The sequence below is a fragment of the Metopolophium dirhodum genome, chromosome 7, assembly GCF_019925205.1.
Source record: "Metopolophium dirhodum isolate CAU chromosome 7, ASM1992520v1, whole genome shotgun sequence".
NCBI lineage: Eukaryota > Metazoa > Arthropoda > Insecta > Hemiptera > Aphididae > Metopolophium > Metopolophium dirhodum.
In genome coordinates this window covers 13,545,508-13,571,828 of record NC_083566.1, presented here as the reverse complement: position 1 = coordinate 13,571,828, position 26,321 = coordinate 13,545,508, and the positions used below count along the sequence as shown (strand labels likewise).

The 26,321-nt window shown below is 27.7% G+C and overlaps 1 protein-coding gene across 2 annotated transcripts in view; it reads right to left on the bottom strand.

Annotated features, from left to right (window-relative positions):
- The window catches only part of LOC132948754 (uncharacterized), a 196,723-nt gene that overhangs the window by 107,373 nt on the left and 63,029 nt on the right, over positions 1-26,321 (bottom strand). The window contains exon 1 of one of the 2 annotated variants that reach the window (XM_061019393.1): positions 17,939-18,161. The exons of the other annotated variant lie outside the window; for it this stretch is intronic. The gene's annotated coding sequence lies outside the window, so the exon portion shown is untranslated. Of the gene's footprint in view, positions 1-17,938; positions 18,162-26,321 lie in introns of those variants that run through there. 2 annotated transcript variants of the gene reach the window in all.

Below are 26,321 nucleotides of genomic sequence, written 5' to 3'. Positions count from 1 at the left end.
ATATTTATAGTATCCAAGACCAATATTTCGACCATTTATAATTAGTTCAATTCAAAAAAGTAATATTATTTTTCAGGTAGGTATATTTATAACAAACAATTTGATGTTTATCATTTATAATATAGTTTTAATTGTTTACATACTTTAAAAATATTTGTTTTTCAATATAACATAACATGTGAGTTCCAATACATTATTAAGATATGACGTATAGTTACGCCTATAATTCGTGAAACGGCATGAAAATCATTGTTTTCATGAAATCAGTTCTTAACACTGTTAATAAATTATTACGTGAAATCAAAATTCTGAAATGAAAAATATTGCTGATTGCGTGAAAGCATCAATTCAATTAAAAAAAATTAAAAAAAAAATTTCAAACTTGTTTTAATATTATTATAATCAGTTGTTATAGTTTATAATATATATTCTTATTATAGTAAACAAAAAATATGTGGCATTATATTGTCAGTATATTGTTGTTGTTGCTATTTTTAGCGTGATATTTTTTCTATATTAAATCATTTTTTTGTAAAAAATAAGAAAATATGACGTGTTATAAGCACTAAAATTATTAGCTTACATTTACACCAGTCGTGACGTTTTTGGTTATGTCTATTTTTATTTGATTGTACATTCATGATATTATGTAAGCGTAAAGCGCCGCACAACATAATATCTTATTAGATTCTGTTTCAGTGTATAGGCTCGAATAGCCTTTACTTATATTGTATATAATTGTGTAAGAGCTATTATTATTTATTATTTATATTTATTGACCAAAGGCGCCATCAATTGTTATTATCTTGTGAGCAGCTGAGGTCGGTCTATTGTACGTACATGCTATTATTATTTAGTGTCCATTCAAGGTATTATAAGGCAGCTGGCCGGACTGCCACTGGCAAAGTCATGAGTTATTATTTATTATTATTTTTAGTGTTACATATTACAATTATTATTACGTGTTGGGCCAGATCACTATTATACTTATATTATTATTATTAAGTTTTTTTTTATTATTGAACTTTAAGCATCGATGACTATGGCCATTAATATTTTAGGTATAGGTGTTTAAGTAGGGCGAGGATTCGTCCCAAAGAACCACTCCGGTCACCCATTCGGGATCCTGTGACGCCAGACGATGCTTGACCACTGCAGCACATATTAGTGATTGTAGCCAACCACCTCGTCACACCAGGCTACTCTTATTATTATTATTATTATTATTTAGCTCCGTTTATTTATGAAATCACTCACACAATATATTACACACACAATCATACAATTATACATAGTATACACGTACACATAAATCATTACATGGCTCATCAGTTATGTTCGCCGACCATGACCAATTCCGGTTGAAACTTGAGCTGCTTACCATAATATTACACACCTTCCAAGATCAATCGATGAAATCACTTGCAAGGTATAGGTAATATACGTGGCAAGCCCAGATTGAGGGGGTCCAGGAGAGGCACGGTCTCGGAGCCCATTAATTTTGGGGGGCATTTTTATCCCCAAAATATTTATTTTTTAATGCGTTCAAAACAGTTTTCACAAAAATAAAATAATTTTAGTGGACAAATAGTAACTAGAAAATGAAAATGTTCTTAATTTTATATCACTAAAAATTACTAAATTATAATAAATATAAAATTAATATTCTATGATGAAGCTTATAAAATTGGAGTTGTCAACTACCTACATCGTACTCATAGATGATTGTCTTTATTAACTACGATTGACGATTATACGTGGCAATAATGTAATATAGTACAAAATTATACAACTTTATACAGTCGTATAAAAATGTAAGGATACAATATTTTTAAGTTAAATTTGAAAGGGAGCCCACTAAGCATATGATGTCCCGGGGCCCAATTAATCCTTAATCCGGACTTGATACGTGACGTTGGGCATTTCAACCAAAATGGGTAGTATATATTATACAGTCCACTGCGAGCTAAGGTAAGCTAACTATTGATGATTAGCCCCAGCAGGCTACAACATTAGTAATAATGGAATATTTCAAGTTTAAACATTTAATTTTGTTTGTATCATAGTAAAACAACTAAATAGTTGTTCGAGGTAAAATCGTCAGTTTAAGTTTGAGTATCCAACGTTTTCAAATTTTGAACACTCACGCTTAAAAAAAAGAAATTGTGTATTTTTAAATAACTTTAAGTAAAATTTATGGGGAATCTTGTTCATTTTCAAGATTTTTGACTTAGAAACAAAAATTGTGTCAACTACATAAATCAAAATAAACCAAAAAAGTTTTTCTTTTGATCCCCGAACGGGTACGTGAGGCAGTCTAAACATTTTTCTTTTTATTAATTTATATTAAAAGTAATGATAAAACATTTCTTGGCTGGTATTTTATTTTATTTATTTATTAATTTTAAATTGTTGGCATGCTGTGACTATCGTGTGCAGAACTACAACGTCATCGAATAAGATATAAAACAAATTCTGCCTAATTCAAGAAATCAACAATATAACATTTGCTGATTTTACGTACTAGGAAATGGCGTTGTTGTTTAATGTTTTCGTGAAATCGGAAGTTGCTCTGCCAATTTCGTAAAATCAGCAGTTTCATGAATTTGGCACCATATTATATATACATATTATATTCGTGATAATAAACAATTTATTTTACTAGGTAAATATATAATTTCAAGGTGATAATTAGTATAAAATAATATAATACGATTCGATAGCCTAGCCAGATTTATGAATATCTAAGTATGTACTGTGTATTGTACTATTTTGTAGGTAATCAATAAATACTGACGATATCTTACAAAAATATTATTCACAGCAGTACTAGATTTCTTCATAATTTTTTAACTAGCACAACTAGCTTTACCTACATTAAACAATAAAAAAAAAATCATTACAAAAAAATTCAGAACAAAATTATAGTGAATTCCTAAGTACCCCACTCAAAACAACATACTACAGAAGAGACATCTAAAATGAACAAACCCCGAGGCTTACAACTATAAAACTGACCTAGCTGTCTACAGTACTTACCTACTTAATATAGACAACATAATTAAATGAAACATAATATATTGTTGAAAAACTTTAACCTGTAAATGTCTTTATTTAAACTAAACATTTATTTTATTGTATTATATTAAAACATATAACTAGAATATATGGTTACTTAACCAGTCTAAATAATATAATAAATGCATATGGAAAGAATATTAAAAATTGGATTGTTCAATACTATATATTATATAATGTATGCTCAGTATGTTTAAATTATATAGTTTAATAGTTATTAGTTATTATAGTTATTACTTATTTCTCATTCGGTCTAGTTATTATAATTAATTATGATTCTTATTTCTTAAATTACATTTTTTTTTATTATATTTGTAATTATTATAGGAATCACTGAATAGTGATTAAAAAATATATGAGAAAAAAATTTGCAAGTTTTTTTTAATAAAATATAATATAACCATAGGATTTTGTTATAGATATGTTTTGTATCGTGTAACAACATTATTAAATTGAAAAGTCAATTTTTAAAGTATTTACTATATTAATATTCTCACTGACACGGATTTCATGGATTCACAATAATAATTGATATACCTAAATAATTACTAAATAATAATAATATATTGTTGAAGTATAAGGCTATTATATATGCAATTTAAAATATTTATTATTATATGGGAACCTATAAAACAATTATAAATAAATCTGTTTTATTTCATATACTAATTAGTGTTTTTACTTTATTTTGTTCAATTATTTGTTTTTAAGTTGCAATTTTACTAGGTAATGATTTATTGTGTACACAGTATAATTTTAACTTGTAGAATGTTTGGGGAATAACAATGGAAAATACTTAACATAATACATACAACGTGCCGTAATCCTTTAATTTCTTTTTTTACCATTTGGGGGAAAAATCCTATTCAATTTTTTGGGTCCTTATAGTCCTTTGGTAAACGTAATACGTATATAATTATTGAAGAAGACTATCTTTTCATGGAAATTCTATTTTTATGTGTATGAATAAGGCCGAAGGAATATTCTATAGTCGATAGGTTCAATGTAATATGTAACATTGTGTAATATAAAAATGATTTTTATGGACGAAGATAAATATTTGACCCAAATATTTAAATTCTATGTATATTCTAATATTTTGTATGATATCTCCTTACATGGTCTTCCGCCATTCATGGAGATTTTTTTTTGTCACGTCAATGATTAACTTAAACTTACTATACCTTATCTAATTATACTGATAGAAATTACGTTCGCATTCGTTATTCAAAAATTTAAATAATTCATTCAAAATAAACTATCGTAAGACATAAAAAACGTAAGTCACTACAAAATATACTATAAAATGTTCAGTATAATATTATGATCGCATTATTTAATGTAAAGGTAATATTATTATCATGTTATACATGTCTCTATATTTTAAATGGACTTCTTAAATGTTATTAAAATAACTAGGTATCATATACAAATAATATTTAACGCTTGAATGATTTAATAAATTAATAGTAAAGTTCACTATATTGTATGAAGTGCTCAGTAAGTAATAACTATGACATTCGCTTAATCATTAAACGGTCAATAATAGGCAATGACAAGTATTTAATATATACCTAACCCTTATGACACAGGTCGCAGAACATAGTAGGTGCGATAAAAGATTTATAGTGCTATCAAGAGTCAGGAGCACATTGCATACTGTACATTAAGTCCTTCAGTTGTTCAGATGAAACTTGAAATAGATAACCACTGTAATTTACTAGTTGAGCACAATTAGGCAACTCAGTTATTTCGATGTGGTCCAAATAGGTACTAGACTAGCGACAATTAATGGGCTCATGTCTGAAGGTTAGGTTGTTATAATAAAAATATATGATAAAATACTATCACATCTTTACAAAACACAAAAATATTTAATACTAAACCTGATCACCATTAAGTACATTAAACAATGTATTCAACTTATAATAAACTGTTTTTATCAAGTATTATAATAACAATAATATTGCATGTGGTATTTATTTTACTACATAAAAACAATTAACAAATCACGAGTAAACAAAATCTACAGTATCACAGGCTAATTACCTAAGTAGTCAAAGCCTTAACCCAAAATGAAAAAAAAAAAAAAACAATTAATTTTAAAATTTTTTCCTAGAACATATTATAAATTATTATTCTCACATTAGATAGGTATAGGTACACATTTTAGACTTTTCATTAAATCTGCATAATACTATAGTTAAAATGTACCTAAATTAATAATAAATTTGAATAGCAATAATATAAATAAACCATACATTTGAATAGCAATAATATAGGTAATGAATAATTTATATTAACTTCAAAATCAGTCTTGTATTAATTATCAACATTTCATTATGTTACCCGTGATTGGACAAACGTTTATGTGCAAGTTATATTGTTATTGAACTGATTTCACTATATCACTTATATTATAAAATACCTATGAATTTTATAAATAATTACCATAGTGTAAAGTAATGTGCACTATACATTTATAAAAATGTTTTGTAAGTATAATATTTTATTTGCCAACGAGGTAATTATATTATAAATATAGAACGATATAATAGTTGTTTTTTTTTTTTTTTAATTAACCCGCGGCAACTTAGGCCATTGGGTGGTTTTTACTGTGGGGGAGAGTACTGTAAGATTAAGCACGTGTGTTTTTGGTGTGGCAGATTTTTTAGTGGGCACCCGTAGGTATCTGCCATGCCCGGGTGGGGCGGATGGCGGCACTTCTCTCCGGACACCGTGACTTGTCCGAAGAAAAATGTCACCCGCGGCTGGCATCGAACCGGCGCCGATGTGCGTCGCAACCGACGCCTTAATCCATCCCTCTAATAGTTGTTTATTATACAGTTAATTGTCCCATCTCACCACTGAGAATATTCTCTTATCAGTTCGTCATTGAGTATTCGTACAAATTAAATAAAGGTTTGTAATGACATTTTTTTTTTCCTATTATTGTAGGTATACTGGGATATAGTAAAACGATTGACCTTAAACAAATATTATGTTAGATAGTAATATAATGGTTATATAGGCTATAAGTTTACTAGGTATATAAATTATTATTTAATATCGGAAATAGGTATTTTATTACTATTCTTTGAAGTATAGAACTACAATAAACATTTAATATTTATTATTACCTAATTATCAATAAAATAGAATGTATGACGAATGAACTATAAAATAAGTATAAAACCAAACTATAATATTATTTCATGCATTTATATATTTATATTATAATTTATAAAATATTATTTATAGTTAGTTATAAACGAATACTTTTTTGCATTTTAAAGGAATATTTTTAACTAAATAACATTATATTATGATAAACTTAAATTGTAGTCTATTTTCCCTGTGGCGATGTGGGTTTGATAATATTTTAAAGTTAAAACGAAAAATTTCAACATCCCATTTCTAGACAACATTAAGATTTTCTTTTAAAGTTCTACTTACATCAATATGATTATAAGTTATATGTGATAAAAGTATAAAACACATCAATTTAAACTTAAAACGAGTAAACCATAAACTTGTTTAAATATTTTGTACTGCGGAACATGGAAATACATTACGTAGATATATTCATAGGTGTAATATAATATTTTTACATTTATACGATTGATGTAGGTACTTATAATTTATATGCCATAGTAGGCAGGTACTTTGGTTAAAAGTATAATTACATTTAATAGTTACTTCAATTAGTTGCTTAGATTAACTTAAACTAAATATATTTTTGTTTTTATGGATTATATTATTGTATTACAATTTGATAAATCAGAAAATCAGATAACAGTTGATTTATCTAGATAAGATAAGAAGATAAATATTGTTAAATCATATAGGAATTATTGATAATCCAATACGAATACCTATTCTAGTTTTTCCTTCCACAAAAAAAATTCAAAATTGTATATAGTGTACCCTATTTATGTGGTATGGTTTATAATATTTTCATCTTTAAAATTTATATTCATTATCTGTTTGAAAATAGTTTGTAATGATTTCAATAAAAATCACAATATTGAATTTTGCTTTGAAGAATAATATTTAGTTATAGAGTTTGATTTTATTAACACAAATACACAATGATATTATATATTAGTCAATAACTACAAAAACAATTCCTTCAGTATTTAACTTAAACCCTTATTAAAATTTAAGCCTCAGGTTATTTATATTTGATAACTTTTGTTAAAATAATGTAGGAATTATTGACGATTTTATTTCTTCAATAATATTTTTGTATCAAATATAATGAGCCACACCCGCATGTATTATATTTGTCATACTAACGAAGGACATATAAAAATTTGAGTTCAGCAAAACAAATTTTGTATTGTTACTTGTTAGCTTAAATATTAAAGTAAATTGACTTATGAATGAACTTGAAGATAAGAACATTATCTGTGTTTTTTCTTGTTGGTTTTATACTATATTTATATTTTTAAGCGAGTCATAAGTATGTAAAATATTTAAATATTTAAATGCTCATAACATTCTTAAAAATTAAAATATCGTAAAATACAAAAAAGAGAACACAGATAATGTTCACATCTTTAAGTTTGTGCTTAGGTAAATTTACTCTAATATTAAAGCTAACAATATAACATTAGTCTGTTCTACTGAACGTAAATTTGCTATGTTGTATACTAGTTAAACGTCATCTTAATTATTTTCAATATGAATCACTATTATAGATCAATATTCAATTATATATTGTAAGGTTAAAAGTGTATATTCACGTTAAGAGTTTAAAACGGGCAACAATTTTAGGCAGGTTTAGATTAAATTACATCAAATATATTTTGAATATCCTATTCTTAAACTTTTAATAGTTGAAGAAATATGTAATGGAATTATATAATAGAATAGTATAAAACCATTAAAACTTAAAATAAAGAGCTTTTTTTGTTTTATATTTTAAATTTTTTTAAAATATTTTTTCCTCATGAAACGTAATATTTCATTGCGTTTTATTTAAATTTATTAAGCCCGCGGGTTTTTCTTTTTTTATTTCCAGACAATGTTTTATGCTTTGTATTGTACTTCTCAGATGTATTAAAATGTCCACGAAATGACGAAAATATTAATGATATTCTTGAATCTTCTGCCTGGTATAACAGATTATACTGACGTGAAAAATTGGTCATAATACCACAGATGATACAAATCTTTTCACCATTGAATATTTTAATGTCAATTGATTCCAAAACGGTTCAACTGAAGATTATTTTCATAAATGCCAAACAACTAGCATCAAACTAAACACCTATTTACGAAAACACAAGTACATGTAAGTATTAAGCTGTAATTCGTCCAGTCAACTAAATACATAATAGGTTCCTACTAAGTCTATATTATACGTCATAAGCTTGTGTTAAATATTAAGAACATAGTTTTCACTGCTTGTTTGCTTATAATCACATTTAAGTCAAATGCCTATTTTTTGTAGTTTCTTGGGCATGGGACAAATTAGTTACTTATCGACTATAAATGATCGACGGTAAATTTATTCCAAGTCTTGTTATTTATTTTAGTGGTTTATTTAGAATAAACATTACAGAATATTGCTGTGAAATACATTACTTCACATACGTTTTAGATCACATTCACTGACCTTTAAGGATATTTTAGATAGGTATTTAATATCTATATATATAAAGAATTAAAACAAACCATAATATTATTCTTTTAATAACATTCAATTTTAGATTCTGAGCGGAGCGAGGAATGTAATGGTTTTACAATGATGTTTATTGCTTTTTCTTTTTTATTCTGTAAACACTTTTTCTCCCTCTAAACTTGCTCAAGAGTATCAAGTATAGCATGTTTTCTGAAAGGTAATGTTCTTGAGCTAGTACTTTAGATAGGTAATTTTTCGATTTTCGAAACGCTGCTCAAAATAAAAGCGGTTAAAGGTGAAAAAACGTACAATTTCACGATTTTATAATATTAAATAATTACGGTCAACGTTTTCTACCAGAAATATTGTTTCAAATGAAAAATGACAAGAGATATTTTTTGTTGATTTATGGATTTTGTTCTTTACGGTTTAAAGTTCGGAAAATTTTAGCCATTGTTGAGCTATTTATAGACATTTTAATTTTGGGAGATTTTTTGTTGTAATTCGGTTAAAAACTTGAAATTTGGGTTTTTTACTTATATTATCCATACCTAGACATGGTAAAATTTTCAAAACATTTGAGCGACTTATGAGCTTTTTAATTTTAATTACATTATCCTGTCCGAGGCCCGAAGGATGGACAAACATCCACCACCAAAATGCGCTGACCTATTTTTTTTATCCTGAAATTATTGTAAATTTACAGAATAGTAATAATAATATGAAATGAGATAAAAGTAATGTAGCTAGTTAAAAAAATATTAAATTATTTTTTGTAAAATTTCACTTACTGAGAAGTATAAGTTATTTATAAAACTTTTCCAATAATAATACTAGTGTTTAGGTACCTAATAACAATACAAACAAATATTTATTAATAACAAGTTACTTGCAACTAAGTACTCGCATATTATGGAGCATAACTTTAGCACAAGGTCTTTATCAACCCTCTGAAACCTATAGGGTCACTTTCAAGTTTCAACTATATCAAGTTCCAAGAGCCGTTGCACGTGATGTAAAAATAATATCGAATTTAACTCAATATTTGTATCGCTATAATTATATTGACAAATTAATATAAGAAAAATATGAATTTATACTATTGACATATTTCTTTTTTGAATATCAAATTTTAATACATATAATATTATTTTATCCAACCAAAATCAATAACTTAATTGATTTTAATAAAATAATAGAATTCATTATAAGTAAATTAATTTAAATAATCGATTTTTCGTTAAAAATAAGACATGAGGTTTATAATAAATTTATACTGATTTATTAGAAAATGTGTAATTTTTGATTTCCTCTTGATTCATGGTCAACTTAAAGAAATATATCAACAAATAAACCTATAATTTAGATATATTTCAATATTATATTTTAACTTCGCCATACGCGTGTATAGTTTATTTTATTATTTATAACAATATAATGGGGAACGGAGTGGACTAAGACGTCGGTTGTGACGCGCACCGTCGCCGGTTCGAACTCGGCCACGGGTGGCATTATTCTTCGGGCAGTCACGGTGTCCGGAGAGAGAGGCCGCCGTCCCCCACCCGGACATGGAAGATACCTACGGGTGCCCACTTAAAAATTCTGCCAAAACAAACACACACGTGTTCAAAACCTACAGTACCCTCCCCCACAGTAAAAACCACCCAATGGCCTAAGTTGCCGCGGGTTAATTAATACAGTTCACTCAGTTCCACCCTGAATCCATGGACTTCCCACGATCAGTTAAATACTATTTCAAATCTTATGTAGGTATATATTATAGTTGTAATATATTATTATATTCTATAGTTTTTGCAACTATTGTCATCCAGTAAACACAATTCCAGTGGTATATAATTTATACTATAGACTATAGAGTACTAAATACCCACAAATATTATACATACACATTACACAGTGAATACAAAATGTAAGTAGTAGACAATAGTATCAATATTATTATGAATTGTTTTTTGTACAGTTTTTTGATTCAGAATTTTCACAGCACTTTAATACATACTCTACAGTCAAAATCAAATCATGACTATTTTAAAATATATAAAATATGTTATGTCCTATGTATTTATTTTAAATCTCAACTACAATGTATAACTGAATATTAAAACACATACACTTAACATGACTAACTTACTATACACATTTAAAATAATTGAAAGCCAGTATAATATAGGTTAGTTTTAGTGGAGTTCTGCTCTGTTCGTAAGATTTCCCGCCATTCTACAACTTACCAGTTACATTGATATACATTATTTTGTATGCTCATGATCAAATTTTTGTTTAAAACTCACTATTCATTGTTTTGCTTCTATAAGTATGATATTTATAAAAGCTTGAAATTAAAAAAAAAAAATACTAAAATATTGCTAAGTAATGTGTGGTTAATATTATTAAATGGTAAATATTTAACTTGCAGTTCATTATGCTGATTAAAATCAAAAAACTGTTTTTTTTTAAACAATATTTAAAAAAAAAAAATTCAAATCAGTTACTGGAAATATACGAAATATACAATAAATGTATATCACATAATTCACATACCATAGATTTCTGTAATGTCCTTTAATACGGAAATTGCATTTGACTGTAGGCACAATAGAGGAATATGGAAGGTTTTGACTTTGTCAATACCCGACTTGGGTCAGCCACTATTAGTATTATAAGCTTTGCCTTTCATTTATATTTCTGATGACTTTTGTGGGAGTTCCGTTTAACCTATAATCTTCGTTTGATTTATGAAGACAACAGATAGAAAATATTATAGATAGGCATTCAAATGTTACTATAGTTGATTACCATACAACATATTTAAGACACGTGAATTTATTTTAGTTATTATTATCGAGTTAAAAACGTGCTCTAGACCGTAGGTAATTTATCAATGTATGTAATAATATATTGTATATGAATAGAATGGACTTTATACAACAACCCTCGCAATAAAAAAAAAAAATGAAAAAGAAATATTTTTTAATTCATAAATCATATTTTAAATGATTAAATTATTATATGTATTATATTTAGGATAAGTGAATATAGTTCAATATTACTAAATCGAAAATTAATTGTTTTAATATCTGAAATGGATAATAATATACAATGATGTAAAAAATAATATTTTAAATTTTAATCACTATTGAAAAATGAAAATAATTCATTATTTACACTTGAACAGCATAATGTATTATTATTTTTATTAATATATACCTAAAGTGCTGTGCTTGTATATTATAACAAATTTACAAGAAAGTTATTTTTTTTTTTATTGAAATAATCTATGATTTATACATTAATTTTTGTACAATAAGTTTTTGATAATAAAAGGATAACATGAATCGTGTGATTAGGGAGGATACTCAGTGGTAACATCCTATAATATTAATAGTAACAGATTAACGTTATCTTGTAAAATAAAGTTATTATAATTAATTTTAACTATTTGAATTGGACAAGACATTTTTTAGATTCTGAGCGAAGCGATGAATGTATTGATTTTACAATGATGTGTGTTTTTTTTTTAATTTTTAATTTTTTAAATTTTTAAATTTTTGTGTTTGTCATCACCTTTTAGGACAGTAAAAGTGCTTGGAATTTCTTCAACAGTAACTTTTCTGATAGGAAAGTGAATCTAGTTGGTACTTTGGGGGGTCAAAAGTAAAAATTTCCCAGTAGTTTTCAAAAGCAACGTGAAAAACAAAATAAAAATTAAGGAAAAACGTGAATTTTTACGCAAAATCTGTTTTTGAGAAAATAGATTTTGGTTTTTGGTGTAACTCTAAAAAAAATTACCGTAGGGACATGAAATTTTGACTGAATGTTTATATTAGCATTTTCTATACACCATAAAATATTTTGACTCTTTTTAAGCTGTTTACGGACATTGTCAGTTTTCAATTTTTTTAGTTTTTTTTCCTATAAATATCAATAAAATTTTATCTTTTGAGTAAAAAAGCTTGAAAATTTAATAGAAGGCTCCTAGATTATTGTTTCAAAGGCAGATGAAAAAAATTAAAAATCCTTAGTCACAGTTTTTATTTATAAGCATTTAAAGTTCAAATTTTTACAAAATACGGAAAAATCACGAAAATTAGCAAATTATTTTGAGTTGAGAATTCATTAAAATTTTTCTTTTTAAATCTAAGATTTGAAAATGTAATATAAGATTACTCATAAGTTTGTCTACCTTTATCAAAAAAAAAATATCTAGAAGAAACTTAAATTAAATTTTTATGAGCGTCTGAAATTTATATTATTACAACATTTGATATTCACTCGATTTCTCATGTAACGATTTTCTTATTTTGTTGTAATTAAAAAACGTATGACTGTAGATACTTGAAAATTTCACTGAATGTTTGTATTAGCATTTTCTATACACCATAACATTTTGAAAATATTTTGACTCTTTTTGAGCGGTTTACGGACATTGTCAGTTTTCAATTTTTTTAGTTTTTTTTTTTCTATAAATATCAATAAAAAATTTTTTGTTGGGAAAAAAAGCGTGAAAATGTAATATAAGGCTCCTGATTTATCGTTCTAATACCAGTTGAAAAATATTAAAAATACATATGCACAATTTTTTTTTATAAGCATTTAAAGTTCAAATCTTGACAAAATTTATCAAATTTATAATTTATTAATTATTTTGTAGTTAAAAATGTATAAAATGTTTAACTTTTATGGCTAAGGATTGAAAATTTAAAACAAGGTTCCACGTAAATAGGTTATATATAAATTACTTTATTCACAATAATATCATCAAATATACTTAGTAATATCATAGGCTGGCTGACCCTTTTCGCTCAGAATCGTTTTTCTTATACAATGATATTATATCATTGAATTCAAATTTAACACCATCCATTACAGTGACCCACTTGTAACCTACTGTACAGCAGAGCGACATCCACTTATCCACCTTTTTTATTTGAATCCTAATAATATATAGTTACGCTTTCTGAGTGATAACTTAAGAGTATTTTTTCTTATCACTAAGATTTTATTATGTACCTATAATAAATAATAATACATACAAGTACAACTGTGTTTACAAAAATGAATCGTATAACAGAGGTGGCTAGAGATGTAAGCTTAAAAATGTTGAGTTGAAAAATTATTTTTCGTAGAAATTTTCTGAAAATGTTGAAAATTTTAGTGTTAATGCATTTTTCATAACTTAATTAATTTTTGAGGTTGTATGGTTGTTATCAATGTACCACAGCTGTTTATTTTGCTGGTTTTCAACACAATTGATAATAAGTACATATATAATAATATTATATAAAAATATCATTGAGTATAGATTATTACCTATATACTTGGGGCTGGAGTGGTGCAGTGGTCACGCAGTTGACTACGACTCACACAGTCATCGGTTCGATTCATAGCAAAGTGCAAAAAAATTGTGTGGTTCTACGCAACCACCAAAAATCATTACTCAATGATAATATCAATGATTCTGTGACTGTTATGAGTTTATGTCTGTATGAGTATTTACTGTTCTGACTTTTATTCTATATGAAAAAGTTAAATGTTTAATGTTTGATGTTTAATGTGTACTATAGTGTATACTATTGTGTGATAATTTTTACATTTTTCAATGGCTAAGTAATTATTATAAATAACAACTAATAAGAGTCTGTTAGATTAAAAATAGTTACTACTTAGTGATATATTATATTTTCAAGTTTAAATATATTCAGATATTTAATAAAATGACTGTCTTTTTTTTTTTTAATTGATCATTTAAGCCCGGCAACTATGGCCATTAGCTGTTTCTTTGTTTATTTGTAGGGGAGGATACTATTGGTTGGTAAACACGTGTGTGCAGTTTTTGGCAGATTTTCAAGTGGGCACCCGTAGGTATCTGCCATGCCCGGGTGGGGGATGGCAGCACTTGTTCTCCGGACACCGTGATTTGTCCGAAGAAAAATGCCGCCCATGGCCGAGGAATCGAACTTGGGTCGGCTCCGTCGCAGCCGACGCCTTAGTCCGCTGGGCCACTCCGTCCCCCAAAATTACTGTTTCATTTTTATTTACATTGTAAAAAGTATAACGCCAGAGTCAAACAAAACATGTATAATAAAAAAAACTATAATAATAATCTATTGTTATTAATATTTTTTAAAATGTATTATAAATTAAATGTTTATTATTTCAATATGAATTAAATGTGACTTGTAGTCTTGTATTAAAAATAAATACAATGTAATTAACGTGTACTTAAGATAAAATTTGAGCTGTATACGGACATTTTTAGTTTCCAATTTTACAAGTATACAATTTTATTTGTTGAGTAAAAAATCTTGAAAATTTAATAGAAAGTTCCTAATAAGTTGTTTCAAAGACAGATGAAAAATAATAAAAAGATTTCTCATAAATTTGTCTACGTTTATCAAAAAAAAGATGTTTACAAACAAGTTCATATTCTTACAAGATTGGATATTCACTCAATTTCTCATGTAGCGATTTTCTTATTTTGCTGTCATTCATAAACGAAAAACCATAGACACTTGAAATTTATATCATATGTTTATTTTATCAATTACTATATACTTGAGTGTACTTTTTCATTCTATTATATTTGTGCTTAAATAAATATTTTTAATACTATTTTATTTAATAAAGAAAAAAAATCTTATATTTTAATACCTTAAACAAAAAATAAAAAATAAAAATGTTGTATTGGGTCGTTTATTCTTTTGTGTTTACACGTTTCAATTTTAATACGTTATTAAAAGTCTTCATTATTTCTTACAGGTACACGTTGGATTTGAACTAGAGTGTGAACTCATGATGATTATGATTGATAGTTGATACAATAAAACTGATATTAATCCATCTTCCTTTTTACGAAAAACTTTTAAAATTATATTTGTTTTTAACTTAATAACCAAACAAACATTATTGTCAGAAATTTTATTTTTCAATAAATAATATAGTTATGTCTAAGTAAATATGTATATCCAAAGGTTTGATTTAAATAATATTATACTATTATACTATTATACTTATATTATTAAATTAATAAACTCGTGAAAATTAATATCAAGAATATTATCCGTTACTTATGGATCGCTTAGATATATATATACCTATGTACACACAAATGAATGTGAGTGTGTGTCCTTTATGTATTCCTAAACGGTTAGACTGATTTTGATGATATTTGGTACAGAGAGTAAAGAGCAAATTCCAACGCAGGGAGGTGCTCAAACAGGGATTATAAGATTTATGATGGACATTTTTGTTTGTAAATGGTTGAAATTGGTTTTAATAATAAATATTATTATTAAAACGATAAGGCTAATGGCGCAGTGACACGTATATGACGTATTTTAGTGTTAATTTGAATTTACATTAGTAACAATGTAAATTGTACCGATTTATCTATTTAATGAAATCAAATTATTAATTATAAAATAATACACCTATTTTATAATAAACGAAAATAATAAGGAGTGTATTTCATATTTCAAGGGACATCAAAAGAATGTTTTTGACAAAGTCCAAATTATGTAAAACGAAATAGAGTATTAATTTTTAGATTTCAGGAAATCTGAGATCTGTTTGGTTTTTTTTGTACCACGCCTCTTTAATATTACCAAGTTTAAAACTTTTACCTTATTTACATTAAAACAATTTCAAACAGGCAATTCATTTTATTATTAGCCACGATATTTTTGACTGGGGATTTAGCCAAACCAAAACTTCATTATTTTGTTATTTTGGTAAAGTGCCAAAATCAATTTGTCAAAAAATAATATGCTAATGAATACACCCATAAAGTGTAAATGACATACAATTATAATGTCAAGCTTCTTTAACGTACAATTTTAAAACCATAAAATCAGTACTTAGATGTTAAATTTAAGTTACAATTATTTTAGCTATCATTTTGTGTGTAGACGACCATAAACAGCAATCTACAATAGTGTACCACTATGGTCTATGAAAGAATAAACAATGTAATATAAGTCCCACCTATTTAAATTTCAGAACTATAATGTAGTAATAATAATTAATATGTTTTATCATAAGATATTGTTTCTTATACTACTGAGTTTAACACATAATTTCTTAAAATGTTAATCGATTTTTTTTTTACGTTTAACTTATTATATTTGAAACAACGCAAAATTAATTTTTAATTTTTATAAATTTAATTTTCATCTTTTGTGCACAGAATAACTTATGAATGTTTTAAAAAATAACATTATACCTACATAATATAACCTAATATGTATTCTAAACTATTTAATATTATATTATATCTTCAAAAAAAATATTTTTTTACGAGATAACTTAATCGATGTTAATATAATCCCTTATTAGACAATTATAGCCTATAGGTACTAATATTTTATTGTTTAACAATTTTAAATAATGTTTAGGAATATATATTGTTAAAAAAAATATTGTGTTTTATTTTAAAATGAAGAAGTGCTATTTATACATTACTAAAAATAATTACTATATTTAAAATAAACTATAAAAAAACGGGTAAGTGAATGTCGCTCTGCTGTACAGTAGGTTACTGTACAAGTGGGTAAATAAATTTGAATTTAATGATATAATATCATTGTATACGAAAAACAATTCTAAACTATAATTATCTACGTAAATTACAAATGAAACTCATAATAAAAATTATATTGTAGAAAAACAATAATATATTTTATGTCAAATAAATTTAAGAAACGACTTTCTATAATATTAATCCTCGATTTAAAATGCATTTGTTTTTAATTTTCGTGTACAACCAAAATAAATCTATAATTTTAATTCTTTATCTTTTTTTTTTCTACAACATTATGTATAATAGAAAATATTAGGAGAAATTAATACGTTACAGTTATCAATGATTCTATTAAAAATTTAATAATAAATAATAAACTGTTTTTAAAGATAAACAAATAAGGGAAATTAAAAAAATAATAGAAATATGCTATTTTAAATATTTCATATATTTTATTAAATATTATATGGTCACTTCCGTTGTTTTATTTTAATTAAAAAACGTTCTAAATAAAATAAACATAATTGAGTAGCTAGGTATTTGACATATTTTTTGTGCTTTATTTTCAAAAAAAAAATATGCATAAAACAAAATATACATAATATATAGTTCATAGTGAACCAATTAAGTCCCATCATATTATGTACCTAAGTATTAGTTGACTTCTCAAGATAATATTATATCAATTGCATTACCTATATAATATAGTACGTGTTTCGTCCATTGAAAGTTAATCCACTGAAGCAACTTGAATTGTATTTCAACACGGGCCATTGTAAATGATTACTATTAAACAATGAGTAATAATGAAAAAAATACATAGAAAAAAATCCACGAACAAAAAACTCGCGGCTCGGTCGGTTTGAGTACACGAAATAAGGTACTCATATTCGGTCACGAGGGTCATTCGAGAACTGACTAAGTGTTTATGATAACGAATGGGTTTTGTAGACGGACGTTCGTGATTGGGCACCTCACATGCTCGAACAAAAGGACGTCTTTGTTTCACTCAAAACTTGGCATACATTAAGATTATTAATCAGTCAACTCTTGGATCCAACTGACGGGTCTAGATGATATAGATATAAACCAACTATATTATGATATAACACGTAATATTATAACTATAATATAACAATATTATTGTTGTTCATCTCCACGAGGACCAGACACTCTAAGAAATTGATGTGCAATGGTCAGGCTGTAAACGTTTATCAATCGTGATAGTTTTTAACCTTTGAAGTTAATACGAAACATTTGGCAAACAACGATGTTTAATTATTGGTGTTTTGAATCCCATTAAAATATATAATGTGTGAAATATTTTAAATCATTAATATTGTTTTTAAAGGTTTTAACTAAACTTTGAATCTTGTCTGTTTGTCCGCGCGATTTCTCGACAATGGCCAAACGTACAGTGATAAACTTGGTATGTTCTGACCGAGGTTACTCTCTAGTTTTGCATGACGAAGGGCTTTTTCTAAAATTTGATTTGATGGACTTTCAGAAGACAACTGGGTTTACCGTATATTATATTATTATATAATTTTATATCACGTGAAAATGTAGTAATAGTCAATGTTATTATTATTGTATATTAAATTAATTAAAATAAAATACAATTTATAAATAGTTAAATTAAAAAAACCTTTTTAGTTTTTTTAAAACTAATTTTAACACTTATTTTTTCTTTTAGGCAAGTTAGCTTGACAGCTATTATTACGTTTTTTCGTTTTTAATCGTAGGAACTAAGCAATATAATTTTTGCTCCATCACAAATGATACATTTTACATTTTACAGTTACCGGTTTCATTTCCATTCAAAATAACTGTACATTGCATAGGTACAGTATGCAAAACTAATTCTTAGCTATTTAAATTGAACATTTTATATATTTTTGATAAAATTTAATTAATATTTTTAAAACTACAAAATAGTTTTTCAAATTTTTGCAATTTCAACGAATTTTTTTAAAATTAAAACTTCAAACACTTGTACATCATTATTGTAGATTTATGCACAATTTTTTAATTTTAATTATAATATTAACCAACTTACATAATATGAAGAACCTTGTATTATTGTCATGCTTTTCGACTATAAAAAATATATATTGTATACAATATTAAGTATGTATGGTTATTCGTTTTTAAAAACCAAAGAACTACCCGATTTTCATTAAAAAATTGGTAGTAATAAACCCATGAATAGTATAAATTATGTTCACTTTCCTAATAGAAAAGATCTTGAAGTTGAAGCACTTTATCTGCTACAAAAGGTAGAGATGGACACAAAAAAACCTCACATCATTGTAAAATCAATACATTTAATGGCACCAACGCTCAGCTCTGAATCAAAAATGGGGATGAGCTATGATCACATAAATTTCCTAAGCCTTAATCTAATAATATATACTATGCCAAATATCCAATCCGTGTGTCCATGAATTTGAATAGTCCAAAAAAATTGAGGACCAACAAAGTATGTCCTCTCGTGGCTCAAAAATACTATTTTTGGCACTGGGCGAGCATGCTTGATGAATCACCCTGTATAATATATGTTGTGGAGGCACGGACACAACCAGAAAGTAAGTGTATTTTATTAGCTCATATTATTACTCTTTTACTTTTCTGTAAAAGTGTAAGAATGGCCTACCATGATTTCACAGATATTACATCTCTAGATATTTGAAACAAATTAAAATAGAGTATTAGGTATTTCACTTAATAATGAAATTAAATATTATTTTATATATGTATATTAATATTAAATATTATTTATATGTCCACTATTGCGCAGTATGTATATAGTTTCATTTTTCATCGATAAACAACATATAATTATATCGAGCAGTATACATACGAATTTATTACCTAATACAATTATTCAACTTATGTTTGTTGGAAGGTACTAAATAGGGTTATGCATTTGAGTGTACTGGCTAAAGAGTGCCTCACTTTAAGCATTTAATCACCAAGTGTGAAGCAACTAATTTTAAGTATTTAAATCGACTTGCCTGGTATGAAACCATTAGTTTGGCGTGTTGTACTACACATTGAGTAATCTATATATATTAAGTATATATACAAAAGGGTTTATTAGAGTAAAAATGTTCATTGTGATTCTTTAAAGGGTTTTGAATAACTTTCACCAGCTAATGGAGAGGCTATAAATTTATACTTTCTATGTTTTAAAGAACGCCTATTGTATTAGCTGACGTGGACTTTTGTGCTTTTTTAATTGAACCGTGGAAAAATGAAATATACACGACGAAGTATTATTCAGAACGATAAATCTCATAAGTCATAATAATAATAAACACTTAGCGAAATAATGGACGGTCTGCCCCCGACGACACTTAACAATAATTTATGAAATTATTTAGTTTTTAAGAAAGAGTCTACTTAAGCATTTTATGGTTTTTGGTGATAATATTATATTTTTAATAAGTTGGACAATGGCATTGTATCGTCGTTATTTTAAATTGTTTTATTTTATTGAGTAGGTATCTAATATTATCGCACATGTTGTACACGCTTTCTCGCAATGTGTGGCGTACCAAAGACCAATAAGATGGGTAGAAATGTTGTCTTACCTTCTTATTTCGCATTTTCTCAGGACTTTAAAATGTTATTGTAAATGCACTTGGTATCATTTCTTTGTTGAATTATAAGACTACATGTCCCACGTCAGTACGACTATTATCTACAATTTAAAATGTGAAAATCGATATTTCACTTACCTACTAAGCTAAGATTTTAGTTACAATTATCCAATTTAGCCGTCTATTATAATTAGACAATTTTAATTTATTATCTGTCATGGCTCTTGCAATAGAAATATTTGTATAAAAGACAATCATTTTTCTTATAATAAAAATTGAAATAATTAGAATAAGAATACAAATTAATAGTTAAACAGATTTCAAGTATTTACTTATTTTTTTAATGATGTTCTGTTGGCAAGTTCAATGATGTAACATTCAAACATATTCACTCTTGACAAATTTAATTTTTCGTCCCATTTGGCATTTATAGATTATAATTTATAATATCAAACTAATGTAAACACATTTGTCAAAACATAGTACGGCTTTGTCAAGTTTTTAATTTCGATTTCAAAATAATAAGAAAGATTGAGTTTAATCAACAATTTAAAACAGACCATAAATATTTAGCTGAAGGATATGAAAGTATAATGAACATCGGATTCCTAGAATGTATAAGACTGTATAGGAATGTATAATATAACTTTTAAGTAAAATGGAAAAAAAAAAATTGATAACACTCACACATACAGATTTACTTGCATGCAACGAAAAAAGTATTCCTGTGGTAAAATGTACTACTATACAGAATAATCTCGCTTGAAAAAACTTATGTTATTAAATATTCACCGGTATATTGTAGTTAGCCCAGAAAGCCGTACCTACTTGAAAGAACTAATAGAGATAAGACGGTATTAAATTGTAGTATTATTTTAAGATTAAGTTGTTTTTATATATGACTAGCTGATCCCGCTGACACTCCGTTGCCCGTTAAATATACCAATTCTATATGACTCAAACTTTGTTCAATTCGTTATTTAATATTCGGTGTATGGTGTTCAAAATTTATTTTAAATTTTCTGTTGCCGGAATAAAAATTCTAATTCGCAGCAGTAGGTCGCGGACCCCGTGCTGTTTGTACGTAAGTGTATGATTTAACTCTAAAGTATCAAAATTATACCCATTTTGTCATTTTTACTTAATTCCAACTACGGAGGATTAATATAATCAATTAATACAAAAGCCTAACGCAACCGTACTAAAATCCGATGAATAAAAAAAACAAATTTAACACTTTTTAAATTAGTCTATCTTCTTCCCAGAGGTCTAATCTATACACTAACATTCATTTTTATCTACCTATACTAATAAATAAAATGATAGTGTTTGTTTGTATGTTTGGGATGAACTGGTGTGCACAACCATAATTCCGGAACCACTTATCCCACAGCGTACAAACTTCACAGAACCATCTACATATCAATTTTTATATGCCCTGAAATTTTTATTGAAATCGGTTAGGTGGATCTTGAGTTAGAAAATGTATTCAAAATGTACACTTATTTTTATATATATAGATATATTTGTAATTTAATTACTTTGTAGTATACCTGTAGTATCAATAATCAAATGCATTTAAAATCAACTATAATAATATTTATATTAAATATTTCATTGTTTGAATTACCTGTCACCCTACCCCACTATGATCAATTAAGCCAATCATGTAGGGAATTCCTATATTTATGTTGGTTTTTTTAATCTTTTATTGCATTGTTTTAACTTTAGTAATATAGTATAATACCCATAATATAGTACTTATTTTTATTAATTGATCGTGAAGCCCGGCAACTATGGCGGCCATTAGCTGTTTTGTTTTTGTTTGTAGGGGAGGAATTGTAGGTCATTAAACACGTGTGTTTTTGTGTTGGCAGATTTTTTAGTGGGCATCCGTAGGTATCTGCCATGCCCGGGTGGGGGATGGCTGCACTTCTCTCCGGACACCGTGACTTGTGCGGAGAAAAATGCCACCCGCGGCCGAGGTTTTGAACCGGCGTCGGTGCGCGTCGCGACCGACGCCTTAGTCCGCTCGGCCACTCCGTCCTCCACTTATATGATTATTTATTCCTGTAATATTGAACTATGTATAGGTACGTCCTGTTGGTGCCCGCAGATAAGCCGTCGTGCAGGCTGGAATAAATTATTTTCCCCGAGACAGGGGTCCGTGTCTTGTTCCACGACTATCGCTGTCCCGCGCGTCAGCCTGTCCTACCGCTCGCCGGGTATCGTACGGCCGAGTTCCCCGCGACTTTTAGTCTGGTCCGGTTTCGCGAGCCGTTTGTACGACGCGTCGTATTAAATTTATGCTCGTGACGAGAGACGAATAGTACAATCCGGTCGAACGTGCTCTGCCACAGAAATTCGTGCGCCAAATCCGTCAACTATAGTGCGTTACCTATCGTCGGATACCGTTCTTGTGCCATTCCTCAACTGTGGTCCAGTCACCATTTTACGAGCCTGCAAAGTTCCGGCCAACTGCCATCGTACCAGCCCGAGTCACAGCATAAAGGTCAGGTCATAATTTTTTAATATATTTTATGTTCGACGTCCGTTGTCGAACAAATGTTTGCACGATTACCTATATGTAATATCGTCATCGCCGCCGTATTATATCTGTATATTATATAACAATAAGTGTACATTTTGAATAAATTTTATAACTCAAGATCCACCGAACCATTTTCGATAAAAATTTCAGGACATAAAAAAATTGATATGTAGATAGTTTCTGTGAAGTTTGTACGCTGTGGGATAAGTGGTTCCGGAGTTATGGCCTCTTAAGTGCACACCTGGCGACATGGCCAAAAACAACAACGACGTCTATACAATTATTTTTATCTATATATATAACCCATAGCAACCATTGGAAAAACAAAAATTTCTATCGTAAATCTCAAAATTCCTGTTTGAGCACCTACTGAGGGTGATCACTTCCCTTTTTAAATTAGCCTATGACACTCACAAAGAATGTGGCTTTGTATTGGTGAAAGAATTTTCGAAATCGGTTCAGTAGTTTCGGAGTTCATCCCGAACATACAAACAAACACTATCATTTTATATATTAGTATAGATAAAAATGAATGTTTGTGTGTAGATTAGACTTCTGGGAAGAAGATAGGCTAATTTAAAAAGTGTTAAATTTGTTTTTTTTATTCATCGGATTTTAGTACGGTTGCGTTAGGCTTTTGTATTAATTGATTATATTAATCCTCCGTAGGTGGAATTAAGTAAAAATGACAACCTTGGTACAATTTTGATACTTTAGAGTTAAATCATACACTTACGTACAAACAGCACGGGGTCCGGGATCTACCGCAAGTAGATTGCCTACCTGATAATATACTGCTGTGAATCAGAATTTTTATTCCAGGCAACAGAAAATTTAAGATAAATTTTGAACTCCATTCACCGAATATTAAAATATAACGAATTAAACAAAGTTTGAGTCATATAGAATTGGTACATTTAACGGGCAACGAAGTGCCAGCGGGATCAGCTGTAGTATTATATAATTTGTATTATCAATAGTTTTTGTTCGCCTGATTACCGATGTATGTTTATTATTTATTACCACTACGACTAACACTACACGATAAGCACCGTTCGTTGTCATTATTATTATTTACATAATTTGAATTATTAGCATATCTTTTTTACCATCGACATTTGGCATTACAATTATTTCACATTAAATTGACTGTAAGGTTCCCACATTCCTATATTTTTTCCGTTTCCACCATTTATACAGTCCACTATCATCGCCGGGGCAGTAACCGTACACCAGCGATCGCCCTTGATACCTGAAATTACGCCGTGAATCTGCTCGGCTGCTCAAATCAGGTTGGCCGCACACAGTATACCTACCTATTGGATACCATAATCACAATAATTATTGTCAATCCTTCACTGAGTTGAGATGTTAATAATAATACGACATCCAAATAATATATAATAATATATTGTAACACGTATTATTATAGTATCAATTTTGCACAAATGTTGACATGCGTTGTATCCCCACGCAACGCAGTCAGCCCATAGTGTTTCTGGGATTGTGTATTTATATAATATAATATTATTATTATTATTATTATTATTATTATTGTTATTGTCATCGTCGTGAAATGTATTATAATACTATAATATTATTCCTCGAGCCACCACTACATTGCGTGGAAGGTATGGGCTAACGTCCTATAAAAGTCGTCATCCAATTGGCATACACATGCACTTATATTTTATGATTATTGCAGCGATGCCATTTGAGGGGGGGGGGGGAGTTGCCTCTGTTTAATTATAATAGCGGCCCGATTGGCCGGTGCCTGGTTGTTTCCGTTTAACCATTATTATATTTTATTAGCGCAATAGCATGCCTATAGTTTTATTACATTTTGAGAAAATATTATATTGTGTGCAAAAATTGTATTATTGTCATAATGATTAATTATTTAATGTAATTACTACTGGTACTTAATCAATAATTAATAGCTGGAATATATTTATATTTAGACAGACGCATGCTGAATGTACATAAAAGTTTGAATGCGTCTGTGTGTGTGTTTTGTGAAGGAAAAGGAACATAATATTATTAGTATGTACAACAATCTACATAATTAATATCATAATTCCATATAGTTTTATTTAAAAAATCTAAAATTAAAACAAATTCTAAAAACAACAACCGATGAGCACTCTTAGCAATTCATCACTAATTTCAGATTTCAGTTAATTTTGTAATAGTCTGGTGTATTATTCTCTATTGTGTTGAATTTAGTTAAGTATAATAAAATTTATTTATTTTTCAGTGTGCTTCTATTAAATGTTTTTTAAAAAAAAAACAATTTGGTGGTGCGGCCAAAATCAGACGTGCCAAAATAAGTTAGTGAAAATCGCTCAAAAATCGCAAACAACTTCTAATGTTTAAAAATGAAAAAATCAGATAAACTTGAACCATTGAGCAAGTAATTATAAAATAACATATTATTATAACTTAAAATAATAGTAGTTTACAGAGTTTTAATTTGTATGTGGGTATAATTGTTTTTATAAAATATCTACTACTCTTATGTTTGCAAAATAATGATGTTGTTACTTAATAAAAATGATTGCAACGATTAGAGTAAAAATATTTAAATTATAAAATATGTGAGGCGGTTTATAGTAATTTGATAAAAATTTAAGTAGGTATGTGCTCGCGAGAGGTTTTTTTCAAGTTACCTATTTGGGGTGGTCTGGTGGTCAAAAACGTTTGCCCGCCTCTATTGAAACTGAAATAATGACACTGAATTATTATTATACATTTAGATAAATACTTAAGGTTTAAATATATAAAAGCTTTTAATAATGATTACTAGCTATTTAGTATTTACTATATATTAACATTTTGTTAAAGAGGACGCAATAGTATAATCTGTCTTATAATAAGTATGATGTATATAGATAGTTTAATGTTAACTATATATGACATACT